We start from the raw sequence: 22,936 nt of genomic DNA, 5'->3' as shown, positions 1-22,936 counted from the left end.
CGTGTCCTCAAGAAATACTAGCTCACTGCCTTCTACACTACAGCCCTCCTGGCAAGAGGGGCGTTAGCTTGGGTTACCCAGAGGCCTTGTACTGCAAGGCTTTCCCACCAGATGAACTTGACTTTCTTATGGAAACGTAGGACAACAGCGGAAAGGTGTTAAGTGTATGTTCGTGTGTATTCTTGGAACAGACAGGCATGTGGGCTGCGCTCCACCTTACCTGGTGAGGTACGTAAGCCCCGCTGTAAGAAATAAATACACGTAGAGGGAGTCCGACACCAGGAACGTGACAATGTTCATTTAACAGGCTACCGTATGTGTAGTAATAGAAATATCTGCAGGGGAAGCAGTCTCTCTAAAGGCTGATGTTAATGGTTTCAGCACTATGATGGAACTTGGGGTGGAGACATAAGCAGCATCACACACACACACACACACACACACACACACACGTACACTCTTTGTATAGGCACGTATCTCTCTGTCAATCTACCCATCTATCTGTCTCACACCGACCGTCACAGTATATCAACATTACTTGTTTTTCCACATCCTGTTGGGACAAAGGGGTTTTGATTTATAGTTTTTGGGGTTTTACTGTTTTTGGTTTTGCTGTATTTTTCAACTTTAATAGTACTTGCCTTAAGCCTCTCCTTTCAAATATTTGCATTCAGAAATTAAAAATAAATCCAAAGGGAACACACATTGTTTCTAATTTTCTGAGATCCCTTAGGCAGTGGTTAGAGCTGGGGGTGGAGAATGGAAAGAGCTTTTAATTTATTTTCAAAGCTTGAATTCTACTTATCTACTTCTGAGAAACTGCCAATCATTTGGGGATGCCTCCCTTAACTTTCGGGCTTTCCCAGGCCTTGTTCCTCCTCTGTCTGACGTGGATGGCAAAAGTATAGAAATCTAGAAGTTCGGAACTTGAGGGGGACTCGGAGTTGCTCATGTATCCTGGCGTAAAGAAGACGAAGCTAAGCTTCCGCGAGGAAAGGGTCACGTAATTACAAAGAGGCAGAGCCTGAAATGCCCAGGTCCCTTCGTTCCTGTTTAGGGGGCAAAACTGACACTTCTGCTGATGCTGCTCCCCCACTTGGTGTGAAACCCAAGATCCTCGTAGCTTGACCCCTGCCCCTCCCTGCTGCCAGGATCACAGGAACCCTCAAATCAGCCCGAGCCCCATGAGGACCCCAGAGGTCCCAGACTTCACTGATAATCCCTCACCAAGTCACTTGCCCTCTTCCTGGCTGAACTTCTTTGAACCAAGAGACAGTAGTGTTTCTTTCCCTTCCTTTCTTTATAGAGACAACCCTGCATCGGCAGAACGTCATAGAAGGAAGGCTTTTAGAGTGTTGAGTTTAGCTCACGACTAGGTGGTCCTGAGATGCTTGTGAATAAGCAGACAGAACTGATGGCAAGGTGTTCCAGACCCACAGTCTGAAGCCATGCTGACCCAGTCTTCCACCGGCCTTTCAGATGCACTAGATTTCTCCCTGCTCTTTCAACACACCAAACACTCTCTGCACTTGCTATTGCCTCTTTCTGGACCCCTCCTCTCCCTGGAATCTGCAGGGTTTGCTCCATCAACTCCTACAGGTCTCCGTCCAAACGTCAGCCTGTCCGTGGAGCCTTCCCCGATTAGTCTATTCAAAAGAGCTGCCCCTGCCCTCAAACTCCCTCTTTATAATTCCCTGCTTATGATTACATCGGTACTTATTACAGCACATTACACTTGTTTTTTTACATATTGTTTCTTTCCCTAAAAGGATGTAGGTTCCATGAGGGCAGGTGTTTTGTCTGTCTTATTCTTTGTTACATTATTCGTACGTACAAATGTGTCTGGCAAATATGGCATTCCAATGTTTATCAGTATGTGAATGAATGAATGAATGAATGAATGAATGCCATGCTCCTATTAGACTGCGGGGACTTCAGTGTCCTCAGTGGCTCTAGTCACATGGATCTTTCTCTGTTAAGAAGGCTCCTGCTTGGTCAGTATTCATATTTGCTGACACCAGCCAAGAGTTTGCACAAATGGTGGGAATGAGACGCGACCTTCTTTCCCACTTCTTTCTTACTTGGTGACATTCACTGAGCTGGCTGCCAGGAAGCTGAGTTCCATCACTGTACAGCTCTCCAATCATGAAAATCCCTCCACTCTTCAGGCCTTGATTCATTTATCCAGACATTGTGTCTTCCAGCTTTAACAACTCTGATTCGGAGGAACACTGGCTCCGGGAGGCTTCCCATCGGGGAGCTTGCCACCGTCTCGGGGAAATTAGAGCTCTCCTGGAGACGTGCAGAGAGGATCTCAGGCATAGGAAATAAAACAGGGCCCTGTTACTTGTCAGACCTGGTCAAGAGGACAGAAGGTGAGGCCCGGTGATGGAAGCACAAGGTCAGACTAAGGCCCAGGGTAGCTGCAGTTTCCTCATTAGCTCCTTCAATTCTCCCCGGTTGAGAGGACTGAGAAGGAGCCTGGGATGGGGTCGAGGCCCTGAGAGGCCAGGTCAGTGCATTACATCGACGATCAAGAAGGTATTTGGCCTCCGTGGGCCTTATCGTTTTGTCTTGCATTTCACTTGGTTTAGAACTTGGGTGGGAAAGAAAAATGCTGTTTCCTGGGTCCCTTCAATGCCCACACCATCACCGTATGGGGCAGTCAACAACACTCACGGAATACCTACTATGTGCCTAGCACTGAGGCCGTAGGGAAAGTGGGTAGGAAGCTATTTGTGGAGCAGCACGTGCTCTCTAGCAGGTATGTTCTAGATGCATTACACATGTGCTCACTTACACCACATGGTGACTTTGGAGACAGGTTCAGAGTTCCCATCTTGCAGATGAGACAACTATGGCTCGAAAATGGAAAAGAACAACAAACAAAAACTTATCCCGGGTAGTGAATGCGGGATCCAGAACGTGTACTTCGTTACGTCTGATGCGAAAAGTTATATAGTCATCAGATGTGGTTTCCGACAATAGTCACAGCCTACTGGTGAGAACAGTTAAATGAGTCCCAAATTACGACATCTCCCCAACTGGGTCCCATTAGGCACGAGCTGCAGTGGGGAAAAAAGAAGGACTGTGCATTCAGACGGAGGGTTGCAGGGTTATGAAGGACTTCCAGCACCGTGATGATTGAGTCGGATTTTGCAATTTGAGTGGGAATCTGGCAATCCCAGATTATTACCTTACCATGTGCTGTCTGTTTGATATTAAGCAAGTTACGTAACCCTTTTGGTCTTACTTCTGTTATTTATAAAATAGGGATAATAATTGCAGCCCCGCGGGTGTGTAGGGGGTTAAATGATGTAACATCACTGAAGTTGCCAACACACTTCTTGGCCAAAGGCAAATATTCCTTAGTATTGGTGCTCGCTCCATGGGGGTAACTGGAGTGGGGAGAGCGGTGGGGTTGAGAAATTAGTTTTTCCTGGAAAGACATGAGTTAGTCGGACACATCTTTGACTTCTGGCCATGAGCTGCTTTGAGAGTGATTTTCGCAGGTGACTTCCAGAAATTCAGACTTGATATAATTTTCTAAAGGGACCACAGTGACCACTCGAAGGCCTGAATTCAAAACATCCTACTGTCTGCTTTATCTGATGCTCACAAACCTTTTAAAGGGTAGACAGAACCCAGATGTTCGCGGAACTTTTATTGCTCGTGTTGCTGTTTATACAACTCTATGAGACTATTACAATCCCGTGTCCCTGTGCTCACCCCAGAAAAGCAGAAGGTAATTATCATTTCTGGGAGTGCTTGGAGCGCTTGGAAACATTTTCCATCACCAAAATAAAAATGGGAGGTAATTTTCATCTTATTTGTTTAGTTCTTCATTGTTGCTTCCTCTCTTTTTATAGAATCAAAAAGAGAGAGTTGCATACTGCATTTGGCTTGGGATTAAAACACAACTGTGTCCTCAAATTGTACACCCAATAAACTTTAATTAAAAAAGTAAAATAAAATACAGACCACGGTTGCACTCTTTCCTGGACAGGTTGGTGCAGTGGCCAGGTCTTGCAAAACAAAGTTTACAGTAAAAATTGACGAATGAGATCTTTTTCCCTTTCTTACTTCTGAGCAGAAAGGAATGCAAAGAATAAAATAAAGCAATCTGGAAAAAAGCCCAATGTGGATTTCAAATCTCCCTCTCTGTCCACATCCCCAAGCAGCCGTTCATGGAGGGAAGGAAGCTAAGCATCTCTGGAACTGCTTACGGAGCCAGTGCTCACACTCTCAGCTTTGGTGGGGAAGCATCGTCGGTCTTGCCAATGACGAGAAGAGTGATCCACCTATGTCTGGGGCATCTGGTTGTGTTAACATGAAGAACTGTGGTCTAACAACACCAGGTAGACTTTGCATCAGCCGCACTGGGGATACAGCCTGACAGACTTTTTTTTTTTTTTTTTTTTTTTAAAGAGTTCATCAAAGTATTTTTTTCTCACATTGTAGTTTGAAAATGCTGGCACAAAATCTGCTAAAACACAGAATAGAAGACACAACTGTTGGTTCCCCCAATAGTTGGACTAGAACTAATTTGGCTCATTTTGAAAAGCAAAAACCCCCCAAAATTAACAAAAATAAAAGATAAACACTTTTTTTTTCAAAAGCCTGCTAGTCTTAAAACCTCCCTTTTATGTCTCCTGCTTTTCATCTGTGTGGTTCTCTCTCTCTCTCTCTCTCTCTCTCTCTCTCTCTCTCTCTCTCTCTCTCTCTCTCGAATACAAAATGTTCCAAATAGTTGCAGTGATTTTGAGCATCTCCCCTGAGACCATATTTCTGCCAAGCTCCAATAAGAAGAGGAGGTCAGAACTAAGTCCCAGGGTGGGGGCTTACCACGCGAGCACACAGCTCTGTGTCCCGCTGGCCTCGGCCTCCTGGCTATTAAACAACTCCTTTCCAGCTTGTTTCAGTCTGCTTTAGCCACAAACCCTTCTCCACTGCTCCCAGCTGCAATTCGCCCGTCCCTCTCCTAGGCTGTCGAGCTCTTCATCAAGTACGCTTCACTTATTCCTGTCTGCCTTGCAGTGAGTTCAATCCAATGGAATGTCATCTGTGTGATGGTCTCCAAAACAGTTTCTCATAGACTAGCTCCATCTTCACAATATACCCCAGTTGGGCACTGGAACGCTCCTAGATTTCAGAAATGGTGCTGAGACTCCAGAGGTTGAGTGACTTCCCCAAGATTGGGAAAATAGTGCTAGAGGCAGATCACCTTTCCATGACACTGTTTTCCATAGAAGTGTTATGCCTCCTTCACCAAAGTATATTAAAGAAAAATGAAGCAGCTATACGTGCCAGAAGCATACTAGCTACTCTGGGATACAAAGGTGTCAGCAGAGCCTCCTCCATTCAGAAATCTACAGTCTTTTTAGACAGTAAATGAGGTTCACAAATAAAGTTCAGTTCACCTAACTACAGTCTGATTGTTTGTGTCCCCACCTAAACTCATATGTGGAAATTCTTCTTTGAAAATAGGATTATTACAGATGCCATTAGCTCAGTTGAGCTGAGGTCATACTGGAATAGGGTGGTCCTCTAATCCAGTCTGACAGGTGTCCTTAGCAAAAGGAAGTTCACGCATATGTGAGATAGAAAACAAAAAGCAACAAATGAACAAAAAAAATACACAAACTCATACAGACAACAGAATGGTGGTTACCAGAGGGGAAGGGGGGTCGGGGGAGGAAGAAGAGAGTAAAGGGGGCCAAGTACATGGTGACAGAAGGAGACTAGACTCCAGGTGGTGAACACATAATGCAATATGCAGATGATGTATTATAGAATTGTACGCTTAAAATGTACATAATATATTAAGCAACGTTACACTAATACACTTAATTCAGTTAAAAAAAAACCCAAAAAACAAAAAAACCATAAAATAAAATACAGGGAAGGTGACATGAAAAGACACAGGGAAAAGATAGGCATCTACAAGCCAAAGAGACAGGTCTGAAAGAGATCCAGCCCTACTCACATTTTGATTTTAAGCTTCTAGCTGCTCTGTCTGTGAGATAATAACTTTCCGTTTTCTAAGGCACCCAGTGTGTGGTGCACTGAAATGGCAGCCAGAGCAAACTGACACTGAGCTCTCCTTGCTCCTTTGCTGCACACCTGTGAGTTCAGGTTGTCTGTGAGTCCAGGCTGAGAAATACTGGAGGAGGAAAAAAGAGGAAAGCCATCACCAGTTTGGTGTTATTTCCAGTTCTGGTTTCTTTCCCCAATCTGCCTGCTACCACTTAAAAAAATATATTCCTCAGGCAGCTACTCTATGCATTCCATCCAGGGTGTTTTTTTGCACCGAGTGGGAGAGACAGGGTGGAGTGTACTCCGTCTTGACCCAAACTGACAGTTTTGGGGTTTCTTGCTTAGATTTATAGGGTTGATTTGAGGAAAAGGATCTTATGTTACTCCGTCATCTTGTCGAGAAGTGGAAACAGGGAGCTCTCAATCTTCTTTCCTTCTTCTGAGTCTAATTTCTCTCCAGGCTCAGTCGAGAATTGCTAACGTCGTCATGGTTGCAATAAATTTCTGAGTTCATTTCGCTCATTATTGTTCAGAATTGAGGGCCTTTTGGACTTTGGGGCAATAAAAGTGAATGATCTCTCTTTACCTTTAATGTTAAAGAACTAGGCACCCAGTGGCAAGGCAACCTTAGGAAGCCTGTTCCCGATTCATCTGGGTTTTATCCAAGTCAATTTTATAGACATTTATTGATTTTTTTTTTTTTTTTTTTTACATAACTTTCAAATGGCACTAAAATAATGAATCAGACATGTTTCTTTTCCTTAGGGAATTCAGACAAGCTACTTCTCAGAGCCATGCGTGATACCCTCAATTTACAGAACAAGAATTATTACGCTCACCATACAGATGTTGTATGGGTATTTCGAAAAAAATAAAAATAAATAAAAAAGCATTTTGTCAATATAAAGTGTCATGCCAGTGAAAAGTAATGGTATCTTATTTGCCCTAAACGTGTCTTTTTTCCAAGCTTTAAAAAGAGGCTGAAAATAGGATTTGGGGTTTTGCTGACTAAAACTCTGTTTACTCTCTCCAACTCCCTTCAGATTTTATTCCCACCTCTTATCAACCTCGTATTTCAAGGCTAAACAATCTTGATATTTTTAGTCTGGAACTGTACAGCAGCCTCTGCTGGACTTTGCCCTTTTTGAGACTATCCCAAGCATCATTAAGTCTTTCTGGAAGAACAAGTACCAGAAGTGCACACCATATTCCACCCACAGACACCCTGGGTCTTGGAAAATGGGAGAGTATGACATACTCAGATTTAAGAGGAAAATGTTAGGTATGAAAGTGCATAACCCCTTATGTTAATATATGTAACTTGGCTCTTGTATCTTTACTCTCAAGTCTGGTATCTTTACTCTCCCTACTTTCCTACCTGTTAAAATTGGACTCATTTATTCAACACTTAGTCTATGAGCCTTTGCCTGGTGGCTGTGGCAGTGAGCAAGACAGGAAAAGGTCATGTTTTCAAGGGGCTTGCATTGTAATGGAAGAGGGTGAAAAGAAGGGAGGGAGGGCTTGTTGGAGGAGAGAGAGAGAGAGAGAGAGAGAGAGAGAGAGAGAGAGAGAGATTGGTAAATGTTGGGAAGAGAATTACAATAGGGTTAGATAATAGAGAATAATAGGGTGTCAGTAAAAGCCTCTCCAAGACAGAAAGGTCAAGAACAGAGCATTCTAAACAAAGGAAATAGCTATTTCTAGGGCCCTATGGTAATTTGGGCTGGAATGGACCTGACAAGTGGTACGAGATAAGGTCATAGAGATGGTCAGAAACCAGATTACACAAGGCTTTGCAAGTCAGTGCAAAGAGGAGTTTGGATTTATTCTAAGTGTGACAGAAGCCATTAGTGGTTTTTAAAGAGGGAAGTAACAAGTTCTGATTTACTTTAAAATTTTTTCACTGTGTGCCAGCCTTGTGAAAACTGCATTGTACTTCTCCTTCAGGACCCATTTCAAGTGTTTTTTTGTGTTGTTTTTTTTTTTTTTCCTGTCAAATATTCTTCCCTCAGATCTCCAGGCAAAATCAGTCCTTCCTTTACCTTGGGCTTGAGTGTAGATCTACCAATATCCATAGTCATTTGAACTTTGGTGAGCAATCTGATTTAACTGAACCTGAATGTTTCTCTTATGTAAATATAAGGATGGTATACTAGTAAATAAATACCTATGTACAAATTGCTGTGGCACTTCGTAAGCTCTCCGTATGTTCTGGTGTACTACAAGTTCTCAGCAGTTCGAACTTAAAATTCAGCAGTATTTATTTTATCTTAAGTTCTAACGGGTCATTTGTATGTTTGATTCATCCCAAAGACTGACTCCTTTAAGACAGAGATTTATTGTATCAGTGAAAACCATATTGTACGTCTCCTTCAGCATCCATTTAAGTGTCTCTTCTGTCAAATATTCTTCCCTCAGATCTAGTAGAGTTATAGGAACTTCATGAAATGGCAGAGATTGCTGTATGTTCACCAAAATCTGTTTCCTTCTCATCCTATGTAAATAGCTAAAGAAAGTTTCCCACTCCCGTTACATATGACCTCGTGACTGTGTTCTCGCCAGTTGGATGGGACTGAAAGTAGATGATTCTAGATTAATTCCAAGCCTGGCTCTTAAAAGCCGCCCCTGGGTGATCCTCCCATCCCATTTGCTTATTTGCTGGCAGAGGAAAGAATGACACGTTCCTTGGGGAGGTTGAGCTGGAAGACGCCTCGGACCCTAGGTCACTGTAAAGATCACCCGTTGGATTACTGAACGATGGAAAAACAAATCTTATTTTGATAAGCTATTAAGATGTCAGAGTTTATCTCTTACACCGTGAGTGCTACCCTAACAAGTATAACATACAATCATATGTGTAAAATTTGTGTTTACTTTCTCATATTTTTTTCTCCTTTACTCTTTTCTACTATGAAAGATGCAAGGCAATCCAATTTTTCCCATTTTATAGAGGAAGACTGGGGAAGGTCGTGATTTTTCCTGGTTGTTAAAGCAAGAATCAAGCCGTGAGTTCTTTACTTGGATTCAGGAAAAACGGACACATGGACAAATGTTAATAGGAAAGTGGAGAGTGGATTAGGAAATAATAAAGCAAGATTATGAGAGACAAGTAAGGAAACAGTCAAAGCAATAGGAAGAACAAGAGAGGGCCTTCTGAATAAGAAAAGTGAGGCGGGTGGAGAGAAGTAGACAGAAATCACAGAGTTTTTCACTATATACTATCCTCTGCATTGCATTGTCACCTACTTACTAAAGGCTCCATTTTATCATGCTGGGAAACTAATTGACTTATTCTAAAATGAGTAAAGTACATCTGAATTGAGGGACTCTTTTTGAGCAGGGTTTGTAGTTAAGGAAAAATGGGTGAAGACCTTGATAAGTATAGAAGAAATACAATATTATTAATTATTATTATTGTTAAATGCCAAGTTGTGCCACATAGAGAAAAGTTTGATTCACCTGGGTTATCTTTCAGCATTTTTCCAGGCTCAACATGTGAGGAAAACAAATGCTTGGGGGTCTTTCACGCCTGATTTTCAGGTTTCAGATGGCAAGTGGCTACACGACTTTCAATTTCTTATTTCCAGCCCAGACTGCTTCCTAAAGCTTACACCCATATATTCAATAAGCATCTTGTTAAACTTTTTCCTGTTTTCCAATTTAATCTATCACCAGTCCCTTTAGAATTTACCTCTTAAATGTCTCTTAAATATGATTTCTCACTTTAATTTAAAAATGGATACTGGCTAACAGTCTTTGATGTAGTTTCTCTCCAACTTATCACTAAAAATATCTATGAAAATACATTTTTTTAAAAGATAAAACTTGTCAACAGCATCACTTTTAAAAAACTGTTAAAAATTACTGGAATTCAAATTATTTTTAACAAATTACCAGAGATTAAAACAATAGAAAAAAATTTTTAACAAGTTTCTATGGAGCCAGTGGAAACACATCAAATTTATCATTTGGAAAAAAACTGTAGGAAATTCTCTAGTTTATATCCTGTGGCTCTGAAATATAAAGCCTAAACCAACAGAAAATGGAGGCAATGGTCCTCTTTTATATGGGGCATTCTGTTAAAAGCAGTCAACATGAAGCTTCCATTCCCATCCTTTTCATTTTGTTCTCTGTCTATACTCAGTGTTCCCTATTATACGTGGGACACATCACACTTGTCCTTGTTAAATATCTGGCTCTTAAGTAAACTGTCACCTCCAGGAGGGCAGAGGTTATGTCTGTGGTGTTCATCCGGGTGTTTTTAATGCCTAGCAGAGAGGAGAGGGGTAGTACAAGCTCAGCGTTGTTTTGTCCTTGGACTACCACCGTTTCCTCACCCAGAAAATCAACTGATTAAAATTAAAAGGCCATTGGCAGTAATATATTGCATTTGGGAAGTGGAGCACTGGATGTAAAGAATTCTAGGTTGATACAGAAAACGAGAGTTGTTAGCAGATTATGTTGTGATTCTTTTCCTCACTATTGTCCACTGGTTTGAAGGACAATGACCAGAGAGTGGACACAGGAAAAACTGCCACCTCTGTCGAGCTGACTTGCAGATGGCTTTAGAGCCTCACAGCTCCATTTCTTGTTGAAGAATGGTATTTAACCATCACCCAAATGAACAGCGGCTGGAAATGAAGGCTGGCAAACACGTAGTGTATAGGTACACAGCTCAGGAACACAGATAAATCTCATCACATAAACATGGTATAGATAAATCTTATCACATTTGAAAGTGAGTCAAGTGAAAAATAAACATCAAACCTACTGCAGAACAAGTGGGAAAAAAATCGTCTTGAACACCCAGGAGATCTTTACACCTATGAATCACAGAAACATTTTAGAAAACGAAACGTATCAATAGAATGCAGGAAGTTATGATCCTATAAAACAGGAGCAGAAAGGCTTACGCAGAGAACCAGTTGAGATGCAGAAGGCAGCAGCCTGGTAAGACCAAAGAGCTAACAGAGATAAAGAAGTACCGCACAGGAGCCAACAGTTCAATAGCAGAATTAAAATTCCTAGTAGAAGTAACGAAGGGGCAAACTGACAGCAGGACACAGATTTCGTGATGTGGAGGACAAATTTGAGCAGTTCTACCAAAATACAAAGGAAAGATGACTATTGTGAGGGAAAAAGTGACAGCTATCGAGGAGAAAATATATACACAACAATGATGTGTGGGTAGTTTATGTTCCTTTTAATAGTAAGGATTTGAGATTTTCACCTCATAGTACAGTCACGCTCTGCTTAATGCAGGGGATATGTTCTGAGAAATGAGTCATTAGGCGATTTCGTTATTGTGCAAACAACATAGAGTACATTTACAACAAACCAAGATGGTATTGCCTACTACACACCTAGGCTATACAGTATTGCCTTCTTGTTCCGAGGCTGCATACAGTACAGCATGTTACTCTATACAACACGAGAGTAAATCAAGCACAAGAGAATATAATGCAATTTACAGATGCAGAAAACACAACAGGTATGGAGCCGCTGCTGGCATAACACAGCATAGTGTTTTACAGCAAAGTTTATTTTTTATAAGTAGAAAAAGTACACTCAAAATAATGATGACCATAGTTGTTTATTATCATTATCAAGTATTGTGTCCTGTACATAATTGTACATGTGATACGTTTATAGGACTGGCAGCTCAGTAGGTTTGTTTATACCAGTGTCATCACAAACATGTGAGTCATGCATTGTGCTATGACCTTCCTATGGCTACAACCTTACAGATGGTCACAAAGGTGCCACTAGGTGATAGGAAATTTTCAGCTCCCTTATAATCTTATGGGACCACCTTTGTAGTTGACGGGTTGTTGACTGAGCCATCCTTATGTGCGACACGACTATATTTTCACAATACTAGCATTTAGGGGTTTTTGTTGTTTGTTTGTTTATTTTTTGCTTTATAGACAAAGAAACCAAGGTTTAGTCATGTTTAGTAAACTGTGGGCATACGAGTAGTTAAGAATCCTCAGTCAAACTGGGCATGTTCCTTTGCTCTTAACCTCCAGTGGTCTTCAGGCTTGTGCTGCTCTGTGGGTTGCCCTCCCTTTGCTCATGCCCTCTTCATCTGATTAATTTTTACATCTACTTTAAAATGCAGCTCAGGCATCACGAGCTTCAGAGAGGATGTCCTGATCCCTCCCACTCCCAACCCCCATCTGATTAGATACCGCTATTCTGGACCCCATTTACTGTCTGAGTTTACCTTCATTCATTCGTCCTTGCACTTCATACTTAGTTCCACCTTTACCTGTGTTTCTACCACTCCCACTCTTCTGGGAACCCATCGAGGAGAAAGATGTGCACTTTTGAGCTTTGGGTCCCAACCACTTGTCACACTGTTTAAAACATTCTGAGTTTTCCAAGCTGTAACAGTTTGCTGAGAGATGAGCTGTGCAATTGAAAATCACACATGAAGCAAACTGAAGACCATATTATAGTTACACTTACAAAAGTTCATTTGTCGTAGAAGTGCATCCTGAGCCCAAATTAACTTATGCCAAATTAACTTTCTTTATAGAGAAACTGGAGTTTAGTTTTTCTCCCTCAATAGGACTTTTCTTTCTTTCTTTCTTTCTTTCTTTCTTTCTTTCTTTCTTTCTTTCTTTCTTTCTTTCTTTCTTTCTTTCTTTCTTTCTCTCTCTCTCTCTCTCTCTCTCTCTCTCTCTCTCTCTCTCTCTCTCTCTCTCTCTCTCTCTTTCTCTCTTTTTAATATACTTGGAAGTTAAAGAGAGTCACAACAAGTTGTGTTAAGGGATTACTGTCATTTTATTAATATTGCCTAGTGCGTACTTTTCATTTGCAAGCTCCTTGTTTTTCTTTAAGCTGGGGAAGTTCTTTATCATTATTATTATTTTATTATTGAAATTATTTACTTTGTCCTGCCTTTCATGTCATGTGTGTTCTACTGTGAATTTCATATTGGCTTTGTTTCTGAATTTAAATTTGGGCACAATTGGTGGACTTGTTCTGTTTTAGTCTAAACTGATGTGTATTAATTCCAGTATTCTTTTAGTATGACAAACATATTTTTCACCTCTCCTCAGTCTTTTTTTGATAAATAATTATTTTCTTTCTATGGCTGCAATCTCTGGTTTTAAAGATTCTAAGTCCTCTTGACTCTTGATGAAAACAATCAGGATGTGTAAGGTTTCTCTTTTTTCTCCTAGTTACCCACTTTGAGAATCTTTTAAACTATGGTGTTTTCTCATGTCTCTGATTTTTCTCTGTCTCCCTTCCTGCCCCTAAGGTCTCTATATTTTCCATGAATGGGATGATAGAGAGCTTCTCTCAGAGCTGAGTGGGTCCCTGTATGCAATTCCTAAGACTCTTGTTCCTTGGGATATGGTCAATTATTGGTCATGTTGACATTTTCTTCAACCCCGTCTTGTTTTTACTTAATTTTGCAGCAAGTGCTCAGTGTTTTTGGTATGTGGCTGTCATTCTTTGCAAAATTCTACTAGATATAAAGGTTTTCTTACTTTAAGTCTTATTGGTCATTGTGCTATAATTCTGGAAGCCTACTATATACTGTTTACGTAGAAAGGTTTCCTATTAATTTTATAATCAAACAAAATAGCTAATAAATGCTAACCAACTTCCTTATAATTTTCTTTATTTTTTTCAGTTTTACAAAGAATATATATTGTTCATATAATCAGGAAAAAATAAAATTATAGTATTTATTTGGATTATTGATAGGGTGTTTCTTATCAGGTAATCAAATATATAAAGAAATGATTCAACTAATGCACATATAACATTTTGTAAGTTTAAGGTATATAACATGTTAATTTGATACACTTATATACTGTGGAATGATTTCCACAATTACATCTCAATAAAGCTGGAAAAAAGATTCAACTAATAGAAATCATATGCTTGCATTATCGGGACATGGATGCAGAGAGAAGGCCAGGGATGGAGAGAGAAGACTGGGGTCTCCTACTTCTGCTGAAGCCATCTCCCCTTTCTCTAGAAATGGACGCATCTGCTACAGTTGTTTGTCTTCCATTGGTCCATGCTAGTTCATTTCCATATTTAATTGCAACTCTTTCTTTATAGAAGTCAGGAGTGTGTTCATGAGAGCAAGGCTACCAGACACTTTTGAACACGTCCTGAGCTGTACTCAGAATCACTGCAACTCCCTGTCGCTGCCCCATTGCCTTAGAGCAGGCACAGGTGTTCCAGCCCTCTTTTCCCTCCAGACTAATTATATTCCAAGGTACCACTTTGTCCTTCATGCAGGTAGCTCCCTACCAGGTCTTTTCTGGAGTCCTCGGGCATCCTTGGATTTATATTTTAGAGTTACTACACTGTGGGCTGCCAAGTTGGAACTCTGTCACACATAAGACTGTGCTGTGATTGATGGAACTTACTGTGGGCAGGTCTATTGTTTTGCACATTATTGATTATCAGAAGGCCGGACAGATAAGATGTTGTACCAGTATTGCACTGGTACAATTAAAGTCACTGATAGAGAACTTGGAGTAACTTTAGAGAAAAGTAGCGCTTAGTTGTTTTGTGACCATGGAACGTAGTGTCTCTATAGGAGCCTGCCATCCTCCATGTAAACCCTCCCTCCACTGAATTCATCAGGACTCAAATGGGCTTAGTTTTGAGTCAGTCCTCACTATATGAGCCTCTTAGAAAAGGGGAAAAGCCAGGACTGGAAGCTTTGGGATTATAAATAGTGTTGATTTATGATTTGTGAAAGTGTCAATTTAATAATATTAATATTAGCAATAATACTAATACTGATACCTACATCACCTCTTAGTTATTGAATGTCTATGTTCTAGGCTCTTTGCTAGGAGATTTACCTATAATGTCACCTTTCATATTTACTGCATCTTCATGAATTAGTAATAACGCTCCTCACTTAATACAAGAAGAATCTGAATAATTGGACAGGTTAAATAATTTGTCACAGATAACATAACTTAAAAGTGGTAGAAGTTGCTCTGTTTCTCTCTAAATCCTGCTACTTTCAATCACTCTACCATTAATGCAATGCTGGTAAATATGCTCCCGCATATTGGGTGAAACTGTTGCGTCATCATTAAGTCTGAATTCTGGGCTATTTATTCATTGGCAGTGAACTCTAGGCTCTTGCTACAAAAAGCAGCTCCCATGCTTGAGGAAACAAAATAAGACCGAGGATTAGAAAGTAAGGTGCTAAACAGAAAACTGAGACCAAAGTCCAACTGACTGAGTGGTAAATTAATTCAAGGGATGAGAACTTCTCCAGTTCAGATACCAAATGAGCAAATGTCCAGAACTTAACCCAGCACATGAACAATGAACTTGGAGCAATCCAGTTGATGTGGCTGTATCTAGAGCAAAGGTGCTGCCTTAGAGAGGATAGTTCAAAAGGTGGTCCTTGGATGGACCTGCAGAAGAGTCTACCCTTTAACATATCTTCTCTCTCCTAGGTCTCCAAAGCAGCCTCATGCAGAAACTTAGCAGTCTAGAAGGCTAGCTCAGCTCTCAAAGGTCTGTAGCGTCCGTTCATACCCACTACAGCTAATTGTCCTTATTAGCTCTTCATTCTTGATCCAGACCTTCTGGAAGAAGCTGCCTTCCTTCAATTTCACCAGGACATATATAGTTCTAAAGATTCTCACATCTCTTGGCTTCAACAACTTTCTGGAATGTCTTAACTTTTCATTCATGGTGGAAACCAGACCCAGCAAAATAATGTAAAAACAGGCACAACAAAGCAAACTTTTCTCATCCTCTAAGGATACAGGGTTGGTTCAGTAAACTTTTAGGTTGTAATCCTAATTGAGAATTCTTTTAGTTAAGTGAAATGTAGATGAGCCACTAGACCTCTCTTGGGTGATCGAAGGGATACAAGTTTCTGGGGTGCCAACTTTGCTCAAAGTAAAGGAAAATCTTCCAGCAGTCAGATCTCTCCAGAGATGGAATTGTCTTTATTAGGAGAAGATCCAATCATCAAGAAAGCACAGACATGTTGCTCACAGAGCCCAGATTGGCATTTGGTGGTACGTTAGAGATGGGGCTCCAATATCACAAGAGAGATGGGATTCGAGTTTTTAAATTCCTGCATCAGTTAGCTGTTGCTGTGTAACAAATCACTTAAAACCTCCATGCCTTAAACCAATCAGGATATATTATTGCTCACACTGGCTATGGGACAGCTGAATGGCTCTTTTAGTCTGTTTTGCATTCAGCTGATCTGGGTGAAGGTGGCTTTGCTGCTCTAAGCTGGGCATTCCCTTATATTTGGGAGTGGCAGACTATGGTCTGGTTGTGAATGGCATTGGCTGGAACAAATGAATGCTCTTTCATGAAGACTTTCATATCCCAGCAAGCTAGCACAGACTTGTTCATATAGTGGTTGTAGGGATCCAAGAGAACAAGAAACTCACGGTCCCTTGAGGCCTATTCCTGAAACTAGCATTTTTAAATGCATCTCACTGACCAAAATAAGTCACAAGACCTGCCAGGATTCAAGGAGTGGAGAAATAGACTCTAACTCTTCAATGAGAGGAACTATAAATACTCACTGCAAAGTGTGTGGATACTGAACGAGTCAAAAATGTTGGCTGCTTTTTTGTAATTGACTACATTCCTCCCATCCCACAGAGTATGTAATTCCAGTAGATCTGTGGGTCTACCTTATTCATTTAAAAAATCATGATGTGAATTTTATTTATTTTTCCTTCTATGAATATATTATCCTGTTTTATACCTAAAACATGTATGGTTTCTTACAGTGATAACCTGCAAAAATCAGCTATGGTTCCTTGAAAAATTTATAAACAGATCTGGAATTCTGTCCTCTTTTTCTTTTACAGAATTCTTAAGGCAAGAGCCGAACAACAATGGCAACCACACCACAACCACGACCACCCAATGACATTAGTGTCTGTACCATTGTAGTCAGAGTTTATAAAAGCACAATTATATGTGATCTGTGCAACTAACTTTTGAGGCAGCCAGGGCATTCATTTAACAGAGGGGAAATTGGGGTTCATAGAGCTTAAAGAATTTGCCCAAGTTCACCCAATTAAATGTCCCCAAGATCAGTATTTTGGACTCTTTTTACAGGCCTAGGTCTTTTCCTGGGAAGATATTACCTTTAAAACAGGGACATTTCCTTCATGACATCATTAGGAGACCATTTTTAAATATTAAGAAATAAGGTTGCTCTTTACATCCCGGAGTTCACATTCCTCTCCACACTTAAGTAATCTATTTGTGGGGACAGGCGGGTAAGGTTCTTCCACATGGAATCATAGTTCTCCATTCTGCCTTCCGTGCCTTACATGTTCTAGTTTATGCATTTCAGTAACACCCAAGCTTTAGTGACTACCCACTCTGGGCCTCACATAATTCTAGACCATGTGATGATACGTCAGGAGAACTCCATGAAACAAGCATGGTAATATGAGAAATAAGGCTGAGAGGTATAAAATGACATATAAGGTAATACAGTTCATTGGGGGCGAACTCAGAATTTGGACTAAGTTTGACTCCAAACCTCAGTTTCTTTCTGCTGCATTCAAACACTTCTTATCTTATCTCCTGAAGTAAGTAATAAATTCCTGCCTCTTTCTGGCATTTTGATGTTCCTGTTATAGCTATAACTTCATTTATTTATTTGTGCATTACGAGTTTGGCAACAGTTGATAGCCATTGTAAGAATTCCTCTCTCTACACGTAGAGATAATGGAGAGCAGACTGAACTGACCTGCTCGAAGTCATATGGATTTCTGATGACTGAGCTAGGACTTAAAATCAGATCTGTCTCGAATTCTGAGATTTATTCTCATTCAAATATCTTTCAAAGTCATCAGATAGTAAGACCTCTGCCGTCTCTCTATTTGTTCCCTTTAAATTTGTGGTCTGCATTTCTTTTCTTTTTTGGGGGTGGGAGGGAGTGCCATTGTATTGTACTTTCTAATTTGACAATACATAGCTCTTCTCTACACTTGACGTTAGGTGAGACCTTTCTCATAGGCCCAGAGGGCATTTTCAATGGAATAATATGTGTATTTCTCCATCTTCTTGGAAGAAAGCCAGGAAAAGCACTTAAAACCTGTTTCTCTGGGAAGCATTCCCTGGGAGAGTGAGAAATAGAAATACGAATGAGTTTGTGTTAGATGTTTACTCTTCTCCTCCAAGGGTCTTACTGATGGAACATAAAGCCCAATATCACAGATGAATAAAAACTGAAATATCATTTTTCATGAATGTGGGCAAATATTTGATAAAACGAAATTGGAAAAATTCTCCCACTAGAAATATCTATACCTTGTACGCTTGCCAACAGCAGCAACAAACAATGGCTGATGTTTATGAAGGTCTCGTCATGTGCCGGGGTAGCTCTAAAGCTTTATATGAAATACGTCATTGAATCTTTGCAACAATCTATGAGCAGAGACACTAACATTATCCAAGTTCACAGATGAATTTAAATTATATGCCCGAGTTCATACAGCTAATAAGTGCAGGAGCTGGGATTTGGTCCCAAGCTGAGGGATTCCAGAGACTAGGTCACTACACTGAAAGTCTCTGAGCGTTATTTACCCGACCTGTGAAACGGAGCTCAGCGTCCTTAGGTGAGATCACAGGAAATGTCAGTGTGTCCTCCATTTTTCTTTGTCCTTGGGCTCTACTGATAATGACTTCTAGTACGTCTTTTTGAATTTCTGGACTTTAGCCCTCTAGCTATTCCTTGACTTAGTAATTCATGTGACCTCTGTAATAGGATTGTATCTTTTCAGGCCTCCTCCTTTATTTGAAATCCCTTCAGAGAGAGGCAGGGACACGCTTTAAAATGTAAAAACATACAAAGTAAGATTGAGGAAATAACATCTTTGTGATCACTTATTCCTTCCTGTGATTTTCACAAAGGCTCCACAACGTACCTAAGGACTCGCTGCGATTTATAAAGTTATAGAACTCAATTGCTATGACAACCATTGCAATCAGCCTACTAGGCTTCTTCTGAGTCTTGATCAAGAATGTGGGCCGAACTATTCTACGAAAAAGTAAGAAAAAAACCTGAGCATTTAATGGATGGTTACTGTGTTCCCTCTATAGGCTCTCTGCTAAGAATTTCTCTCATTTAAACCTCACCATACCTCTATGATATTTGATGTTATTTTTGTACCCATTTTTCAAATATGTAAATTGAGGTTTTGAGTGATTGAATAACTAATTAAGATCCATTAATAAATCTGTGGTTGAGTCAGAAATGAATCAGGCTAGTATTTCCAGCTTGATTTTGTAAGCAGCACTCTCTGAGTTAGTTTTTTTCTCAGTTCATACAAATCAAAGTCAAATAAAATTTTCTTTTTTTTTTTTTTGCACTTAAAATGTTCTCATATTTTCTGTGCTTCCTACCCTTTGTCTATGTATGGCAAATCCAAGAAGGAATGAGTCTTATTTTTTAATAACAGGGAACTTCTTAACAGATTTGTCATTCTGGGCACTGCAACCAAAGGGACAATAAGGTCACATTTTATCCAGTTCTATCTACAATGCCTTGAGGGTTTCTTCCACTCCTGGTTTTAGAAAGACCAACTGACTTTGTCATCCACTGTCTGGAATGAAGGCTCAATAGATCTTCCTATTTGGTTCACGTAAGCAAATACAGAGGGTGCCAAAAAACGTATGCACATTTTAAGAAAGGAAAAAAACTGTATTAAAATTGTAATACTCAATATATACCAATAACAAAAGATGAATACAAGTCACATTTGACTTCTGAAATTATAAGAGGTGCTCAAAGTGGTTCCCATCAGTGTAATTTTAATACAGTTTTTTTTTTTCCTTTCTTAAAATGTGTGTACGTTTGTTTGGCACCCCCGGTATATATGCTCTGATGCTAAAGTTGTGTAGTAGGAAAATCTGATGTAAAGGTAAGAGTCACTTCTTCTGAAGGAATTAGCAGAAACCCTGAGGCAGGGGACTGATTTCAGGGCATCCGTCTTGACATCTTTTTGTTGTACTGAATCAGCTCTTTGTGCTTCACTCTGTCCCTGCCCTTTCTAGTCTATTCTGGAATTTCACTTTATCAGGATACACTCAGCCTTTGTCTCCACTTACCCACTTGGGCAATGATCACCTTTAATTGGCTTTGTCACTGGAGTCTTACTTCCTGCAATAACTCTAGTAAATGCCTGACTCCTGGGTTGCACCTTAACTGGGAAATGCTTCCTGCTGTCTAGGTAGAATTCTCGCTAGACCTGTCCCTCCACGATCATAGCACCTGACCCCTTCTTTCTATCTACTACTGTGACGTGTGTGAAGAGAGAGAGTGCAGGCAGCATAACTCCTAGAGTTGGGCCCAAATTCTCTCATTGGGAATTGAAAATGGATTCAACACAATTTAACGAGGGTTTATTGAGGGCTTATCATTAGTGAATCTGGAGCTTCCTTAAGTGCAGGGCTTATATACAAAGACGGTTTTAGGTAGAGGGCAATTATTGACAGGTATGTTTTTATTGTTTTGTTTTTTTTTAACAATAATTCTATTCATTTTTCTTTTCTTTAAAATATGTAACTGACGTATCCAAACTCTGACTTTCCAGATATTAATACTTAGGACTAAGTAAATGCCATCCTGAGATGCTTATACAGACTACAGTCACCACCAGGGAGACCCAGTTAACTGGAGGATATGACAAACATGAAGAAGTAAGTTTACAAATAAGTGTGGCTTGAGAAATGCTGACCTGGCCACGTGGATGTCAGATACACTCCATGGTACTAAGTCTCCCTATTTGGTCTCCCATAATGGTTTTTAGGGCTCTCCGATTTACCTATTTCATGGTCACTCAAATTATCTGGATTCAAATTTAGGTTCTACCAATTTGTTTGCTGTGTGACTTGGGACCAATTATTTACCCCTCTGAGCCTCAATCTCTTCATCAATGAAAGACTTATAATGACAGCCACCTCTCAGGGTTCTCGTAAAGATTAAATGAGACAATACATTACACTGAAAACTCTGACACTGATGAAAGAAATTGAAGAAGACACAAATAAATGGAAAGCTAGTCCATGTTAATGAACTGGAAGAATTAAATTGTTAAAATGTCCATATTACCCAAAGTAATCTACAGAGTCTATGCAATCTCTATCAAAATTACAATGACATTTTTCACAGAAATAGAAAAAAAAAAAAAACCCTAAAATTTGTATGGAACCACAGAAGACCCTGAAAAGCCAAAAACGATCTTGAGAAAGAAGAACAAAGCTGGAGGCATCACACTTACCAATTTCAAACTATATTACAAAGCTATAACAATCAAAACAATATAGTATTAGCATAAAAACAGATGCACAGATTAATTGAACAAGATAGAAAGCCCAGAAATAAACCCATGCATACATGGTCAATTAGTTTTTGGCAAAGTTTCCAAGAATATACAACAGGAAAAAGAGAGCTTCTTCAATAAATGGTGTTAAGAAAACTAGACAGCCACATGCAAAATAAGGAAACTGGATCACTATCTTATCCCATATATAAAAAAACAATTCAAAATGAATTAAAGACTTGAATATAAGACCTGAAACCATAAAACTCCTGGAAGACAATACAGCGGTTAACTTCCTTGACCTTGGTCTTGGCAATGATTTTTGGGGTTTGACACCAAAAGCAAAAGCAACAAAAGCAAAAATAAACAAGTGTACTACATCAAACTGAAAAGCTTCTGCTCAGCAAAAGAAACCACCAATGAAATGAAAAGGCAACCTACAGAATGGGAGATAATATATTTGCAAACACATGTCTGATAAGGAGTTAATATCCAAAAGATACAAGTAACTCATACAACTCAATAGCAAACAACCAAATAATCTAATTTAAAAATGGGCAAAGAACCTGAATAGACATTGTTACACAGAAGACACATAAAAAATAGCCAATACATACAGGAAAAGGTGTTCAACATAACTAATCATCAGGGAAATGTAAATCAAAGCCACAATGAGATACCACCTCCACCTGTTAGAAGGCTATTATAAAAAAGACAAGAGATAAAAAATGCTAGTGAAAATGGAGAGAAAAGGGAACTCTTGGACACTGTTGATGGAATGTAAACTGGTACAGCCACTATAAAAACTGTGTGGGGGTTCCTCAAAAAATTAAAAATAGAACTACCATATGAGCTAGCAATCCCATTTCTGGGTATATATCCAAAGGAAACAAAACCATTATCTCAAAGAGATAGCTGTGCTCCCATGTATTGCAACATTTTGGATGGTAGCCAAAGAATGAAAATGACCTAAGTTTCCATCAGTGGGTGAACAGATCAAGAAAATGTGGAATAAATACACAATGGGATATTATTTAGTTTTTAAAAAGAAGGAAATCCTGTCATTTGTGACAACATGAATGAAACTAGAGGCCATTTTGCTAAGTGACATAAGCCAGACAGAGAAAGATAAATCCTGCACGGTATCATTTATACGTGGAATCTTTAAAAAAATTAAAAATACATAAATAAAGTTGAACTCACAGACACAGAGTAAAAAAGTGGTTGCCAGGGGCTGGGGGGTTGGGAGAAGTAGGGGGAGGTTGATAGGGCTCAACAGGGTATAACTTTTACCATTGTGAAAGGTCAAAGATGAATAAGGTTTGAGAATCTAATGATAACACGGTGACTGCAGTTGATAACATTGTATTGTATAATTGAAATTTGCTACGAGAGTAGCACGTACACGTTCTCACACATAAAAAAGTAAACATATGAGGTGATGGATGTGTTAATTAACTCAGGGGGAAGCCTTCCACAATGTATACGCATGTCAAATCGTCGCTTCATCTTACAATTTTATTTGTCAATGATACCTCAATAAAGCTGGGGGGGGGGAAATGAGGCAACAGATGTATTTACTC

This window comes from Rhinolophus sinicus, chromosome 6 (assembly GCF_057876585.1).
Source record: "Rhinolophus sinicus isolate RSI-liver-muscle chromosome 6, RSI-T2T, whole genome shotgun sequence".
NCBI lineage: Eukaryota > Metazoa > Chordata > Mammalia > Chiroptera > Rhinolophidae > Rhinolophus > Rhinolophus sinicus.
The sequence above is the reverse complement of the archived record's forward strand: the minus strand, read 5'-3'. Positions refer to the sequence as shown.